Raw genomic sequence first — 6984 nt, 5'->3', positions numbered from 1 at the left:
AGGAATTTAGCAGCATTTTTCTGGCATTACCCAGAGATGCTGCGAAGGGGGCGGGGAGTGGGGGGAAGAGCTGACCTTCCAGACCCCTGCAGCGACAGGAATTGTTCCTTCATTAAATATTTGAGGCATGTTTGCAGAGTGCCTACACTGTGGCAGACATTGTACTAGGCAAGGCAGAGAGCTCACAGTCTAGTGAAAAGAAATAGGAGACAGACTTCACACAAATAAATATACAAAATCATTTCAGACAGTGATAAGTGCTATGAAAGAAAAAAGTGGTGAAGCAGCCTGACGCTGACTGGGGCAGGCAGCTTCCAACACGTGACCAGGGAAGGATTAGCTGACCTGTCAGGGAGCTGACAGCCAAGAAAAAATATGGAGGGAAAGGGTCAAATCAGAGCAAATGGAATGTGAGATCCCTAAGGAAGGAATGCGTGCATCCAGCTCAGGGACAGCAACCTCCTGGGGGAGGCAGGACGGGGGATGGCCGGGAGCAGTGGAGCTGGAATCACAGAGGCTGCCACAACCAGACCTCGCAGGGCCTTGCGGGCCAGAGTTAAGAGCAGTGGATTTTATCTTAAGTACATGTTGAGGCCAGTGTGAAGTGGTGGTGGTGGTGGTGGTGGTTTTATAGAAGGGAAGTGAGATGATCTAGTTTATATTTTTAAAAGATCACTCTGTCTGCTTTGTGGAGAAAATATTGAAAGGTGGGGAGGGGACAAGAAAAAAAGCAGGGAGTCTATTAGGGGTGGTGCCAAGGCTTCTCCATGACCTGTTTGAAATACAGCCGGCCCTCTACCCATAGGTTCTGCATCTGCGGATTTTACTCTGCAGTTTTCCATCCATGGTTGGTTGAGTCCGCCGATGTGGAACCCGTGGTTACTGAGAGCCGACTGTATTGAGCTATGTTATAGAAGAGACTTGAGCATCCGTGGAGCGTGATATCTGCCGGGGATCCTGGAATCGACCCCCCATGGATACCAAGAGATGACGATCGCTCTGGGGTATCCAGCTTTCTTTCCTCCATGTCGATGGAGGAAGGCTGTATGAACCAAGGGATGGATCTAGTCAAGAACAGAGCAGTGTTTGCCCTGCGTGAGAGCAGTGGGCCTGGAGGACGGGTCTTTGATGTCCCTAGAGGTCTCTCTGGAGGGCTAGACATGGTCAATTTGTTCCTCATAAAGAACTGGATGATGGCCAGGTTCAGAGCCGTCCCCCTTGACCATGTCCCCCTCCAGCACTGCCGCACTTCTCTGCTCCGTGTACCATACCACTCTGCCTCCTTCCTCCCTTTCTCTCCTGAACCCAACTCAAGTAGGCTTTCATCCCCATCACTCTTCTGAACTTGCTCTGAAGACCTCTTAAGACATTGCCGAAGCCAACGGTCATCTTAGTCCTCAGCTTACTCAACTGACCAGCAACGCCTGACGTGTCGGAGCCCTCTCTCCCTCTTGAATCACTTTCTTCTCTGAGCTTTCCTTGTCTTCTCCTCCCTCCGTGACCAACCCCTCCCTCTGTCCTCCTTCTGGTGTCCGTTCATCTCCCAACCTCTAAGTGTAAAAGCTTCCAGGGCTAGGTCCCTCTGCATCTTCTCTGTCTACACACATTCTCTCAGTGATATCACTGAGTCCTGTGCCTTTAAATACCGTCTATTAACTGAGGTCTCCCCACTTCATATTCCCAGCCTGAACATCTCCCCTGAATCTCAGTCTCCTTTATCCAACTCCTACCTGACATCTCCTCTTAGACATCTAACTGGCATCTCAGATTTAAGATGTCCAAAATAAAACTCCTGATCTTTCTCCCCAGAGTTGCTCCACCCACGATCTTCCCCAACTCGGTAAATAGCAACCATTCTTCCACACACAGTATGTGTCCACTGTCTGTCTTCTCCACCAGAATGTGAGCTCTAGGAGCGCAGGGGCTTGATTTCTTTGCTGCTGAATCACCAGGGCAGGAGCAGTGCTTTGCACAAAGTAGGAGCTATTTGTTTGAATGGATGAAATACTTCCTCAAGGAAGCCTCCCAGCCCCCTAATTTTCCCCAGTACACGTTCTCCGAGAATCATGACGTCTGCTTGCCAGCACCTTCACGGCTGCAGTCATGCAGTCATACAGTCATTGTGTGATTCTCTGCTTGATGTTAGTCTCCACCATCAGCCTATAAGCTCCAGGAGGGCAGAAGCTACTCTGGTTTCGGTTGCCAGCATCTCAGCCGGAGCCTGAGGTTACAGAATCGGCCCTCAACAGGTAAAAAAAATAATTACAAATATTGTTAAATGAATAAATAGGCAATACAAGCTATGGGTCCTCTCTGCAGAAAAGTATACTCAAATGCACGCTCAATGTGTGTTAGGACTCCAGGTTAGGAGCCCCATGTCTTAATCCATTTGGACTGCTGTAACAACATACCACATACTGGGTAGCTTAGCGGCAGTAATTTATTACTCACAGTTCTGGAAGGCTGCAAGTCCCATCAGGGTGCCACCAGGTCAGATAACATCACAGGTCAGGTAACATCACAGGTTGCAGGCTCCTCTTTGTGTCCTCACATAGCAGAGGGGCTTCAGGGGATCGCTTTTATAACACCACTAATCCCATTCGTGTGGGCCCTGCCCTCCTAACCCAATCTCTCACACACACACACAGCCCTGCCACCTTCTAATACCATCACCTCTGGGGGTTAGGATTGCACCATATGAATTCAGGGAGTGGGGGCGGGGTGGATACAAATATTCAGGCCTTAGCACCGCTTGCTGTATTACAACAGGTGACATTTACTCTGCGGTTCCGCAGCGTAAAATACAGGGGTATTGTTCCTTCCCTGTCTCTTCAGTCAGGGCACCCAGGGAAGGAGATACCCTGACAAAACGTTCTCATTAGTTGGGATACTTGTGAATACTCTTCTCAGAAACAGCACAAATAATGTCTAAACAGGACCGGGAGGGAGCACGGTGCAAAAGGGCAAAAGAATAGGCCGAGAGAGAAGCCCTCCCACAAAGCATTCCTGTCATTTCCTTGCCAAGAGAAAAAAAACGGTGGTAATAGTTGTCTCATAACCAAATTCAATCTAATCGACTGGCTGCAGCTGTTTTATGTGCACGATTACACACCATCTCATTGACTTTATAACTCGCAGCGCTAATGGAAACACACTGAGAGAACCTCATAAATATACATCCATTCATACGGCAGGTGTTTATTGAGCATCTACTGTGTGCCACAAGCTGAAAGACAATGCAGTAGAGGGGACTACCTAGCACCTTTTGCCCACACTGAGTATCAGAAGCTCGTCTGTAATAATTACAGCACTCATCCTGGACACCTCACGGTAGTTATTACTAGAGGGCTTCTTTCACTCAGTGTCCTATGAGGGTGACAAGAGGACTTGTTTAGAGACATTGTCACTAGCCTCCAAAATGAGTACTATAGACTCAACTATATACTATATACCTACAACCAGCCACCACACAAAAGAGGCAGCGGTGCTAACATGAGTCTCCAGCTCCTGCTCACTGAAGAGCTGACAGTAACCCCTAACCAGGGGAACCAACTGAATAATTCTGGTTCAGGCTGGTTTTGTCTTTCTGGTCCAGGCTGGTTTTGTCTTTCTGGTCCTAGGGATACTGATACGTTTGCAAATTTTCTGGTTCTATACCATCTGTACTGGAATAATCACTTCTTCCTTCAAGATCCTTTTAAGTAATTACAGAAAAAGTTCTTCATTTTGGCTTCTATATTTGTTTCAAGTGCAATATTTAAATGCCAAGTCTTTACCGAAAGATTTCTATACGGCAGGCTCCTCGAAGGCTCGCCCTCTGCTTTACATGCTAATGAGACTGAGGTAATAAAAGACATAGGATACAGGTTCTATTCCTTGAACCTGAGCACTCTGCATGTCTTCTCTTAGGACAGTTCTATCAGTCATCAGGGCCTAACTGCAAATGGTAAGCATGTAATACACCTTACATGGCGGATAGATGGAGGTCCCTGAAACTTCTCTCTTCTCCAAAATGTATTCAAGGCAAATGACCAAGACTTCCTCTTCCCTGAATGGTATGTCCCCGGCTTCCAACCGCCAGCGAGTACAAGCCTGTCACTTTTACAATAATCCCAAATCTTGATGATTTAAGCATATATTCACCAACACTAAGTGCAGCTTTTTAATAAACATTCTCCACCAAGAATTTCTGTGATTCGTCAGGGGTGCTTGCTGTTATAAACTGAAAGTACTCACATCCCCCACTAGCTTGTGAATCCTATGCGAGGTCATTTTCTACTTCAGAGTCCTGATGAGACGGAGACAAACCTCACCTCCATGAGCCCCTGTGCTCCCCACCAGCGCTGGGCACCCCGCTTGGGAAGGCCCTGCTCCCCTCTGCCGGGTTCACCCTGGATGTGTCCGACCCCACATGACTCCCAGGATTCGTCACTGACCCCGAGGCAACCGGTGACCGACCAGCCTTGACTGCTGACCAAGGCTTCACTGAAGATGCAGAAACCACCACTGACTTGTATTTGGAGAACATGTAGACCTTCACTTTATTGACCGAGGTGGAATTAAACACCCGGAACTCTGAGGAAAACATCACTGAGGCCACCGTTGATTACGATTCGCTTCACACAGAGAACTTTCGGAGTAAAGATTATGAGGATGTCACTGCTGGTTTTTCCAGAGAGCCCAAATCTGAAGTCTAAGATGAGCCCAACATCTTCATGGGAAGCAATGAGTCTGGCTCAGTGTTTTGTTTCGTTTTTTTCAGAAAATGAAGCAGATTCTCCATTAGCTGTGACCATCATACTACTAACCACAGTTTTCTAAGAAGATTCTGAGCCTCTGAACAAGCCTACCATTCCATTATAGGAGCTTGAATAATTGTAGAAGAGTAGTGAGACATATGAGGGTAAACAGTGTCAGGAAATGAACACAGACAGAAGAGGGGCCTTTCTTAACCAGGCCCCCAACTTAATGTGGGCTCAAAAAGTGTTCATTTGAACTGAACCACAACAACCAAAAAATGGGGATTTACAGAAAATCAGAGCCACAGCCTTCAGGCTTTGTCATACTTCTGCTCAGTGGCTCTGAACCAACCACTGAACCACCAAAATTCCAACTTCTGTCAGGCCACTGGCCTCCACGGCTCTCCTTTGACGCCCAAGACCAACTACTTGCAAGGTTCCCACATAGCTGTGTTGGGCCCCTAGTGACACAGTCCTTTCCCTTCATTCCCAGAGGACAGGGCTTTCAAGAGGGTGAGAGAGCAAGGACAGGGGTGCACTGCATGCAGGGGGAGCAATGAGGAAGCCCTCCCCATGCTGCACCTGCCACCAGTGGTCCCTCGAACCACCAGGCATGGTTGCCCGGTCTGGTCCACCAAGCCAGGTGTCTTCCTCACTCAGAATGATTTTCTCTCAAGAAGCTATTTTCCTCTCCTCTAGCTAGGGTAGCTCTGAGGACCCCTAGTCCATCAGACAGGCCTCCTCATGTTTGAACCGTAAATTAGGACAGGATTCATTTGGCTTCTTTACCGCAAGGCTCCCGAACCTCATGCAAAGCTAGAGGTACAGAAGCACATCTGTGTTCAGTGTTCCTGAACATTTCGTGAAGGGCGATAATCCCACAAACTCTGTAGGACACTTAAGGGGCGGCTTGCACGAAAACTCCAAGGATCTAACTCTACACGGAACATCACAAAGTCTTATTTCCAACCCAGTCGAAATACCCTGTGACAAGTGCTCGAATGGGCACTGTATCAATTAGGGAGGGCTGAACTGCAGGATCAAGACTGAACAATAACTCTGTGACTTAAAAAAAACATACAAGCATATCTCTTATGGAACAGTTCTACAATACGCTTTTCAGGCAGGCCTGCAGCTCGGCCCCACAGGGTCATTCAGGGATCCAGACTGATGGTGGCCCTGCCATCTTCGGAGGGTGGCTTCCAAGGTCATTCTAGTCACTATCATGCCACCCCACAGGAAAGGGGGGAGAGGTGTGCAGGAGTGTCACAAGTCAGCCCTGTAAGTGGCACGCACCCCTCCCCTTACATTCCTATGGTGAGAACCTGGTCACGTGGCTATACCTAGCTGCAAAGGACACTAGGAAATGTAGTCCCTGGCAGAGCAGGCACAATGCCAGCTACAGCTCTGTGACTCTAGAACAAGGGATAGCAAACCATAGCGCAAGGGTCAAATCCTCAAGCCCCTAGTTTTTTATAAACAAAGTTTTCCTGGAGCATAGACACAACCATTCATATACATATTGTCTATGGCCGAGTTGAGCAGTTAGGGCAGAGACCTCACAGCCTGCAAAGCCTAAAATATTTACTATTTGGCCCTTTACAGAAAACATTTGAATCCCCTTTTCTAGAGGGAAAAAAAAAAAAAAAAAAAGAATAGATTCAGTGGGACAATTAGCAGTCTACACTTTCAAAATGTATCTCAGAAATTACTATAAAGACACATGACCAAAAATACTCCTTGAACAATTTTGGGGGGGGGGGGGCGGGTGGCAGGGGGTCCTACCAAAAGACTGAAACAACTTCAGGACTGTTACATTAGGGACCATGTGCACCACAGAATACAATGTATCCTTTAAAAGGCATGAGGAAGTTCAACATGTACTGACTGGAAAATATCCAAATATATTAACTTTAAAAAGTAAAATGCAGAACAATACTTTTGGAATGTTGCCATCTGTGGGAAGGAAAAAAACCCCAGAATTTAATACATAATACCTATATGCTTCCATGGGCATAAAAAAATTCCTGTAAGGATATAAAAGATACTGAAAACAGGTTGTTTCTGGGTAGGTCAGAATGGGAGGGAAGAGTACTTTTCACCATATACCTTTCTAAACCTTTTGAGTTTGTACAATGTGCATGTACCATCTATTTTCAAATAATTAAAAATTAAACTGAGAAAAACCACACACACAAAAGAGTTTGTCTTTACTTCCACTGCTAACGAACCCTTCTTCTGAAAG

Source organism: Hippopotamus amphibius, chromosome 5 (assembly GCF_030028045.1).
Source record: "Hippopotamus amphibius kiboko isolate mHipAmp2 chromosome 5, mHipAmp2.hap2, whole genome shotgun sequence".
NCBI lineage: Eukaryota > Metazoa > Chordata > Mammalia > Artiodactyla > Hippopotamidae > Hippopotamus > Hippopotamus amphibius.
Note: the sequence above shows the minus strand (reverse complement) of the source record.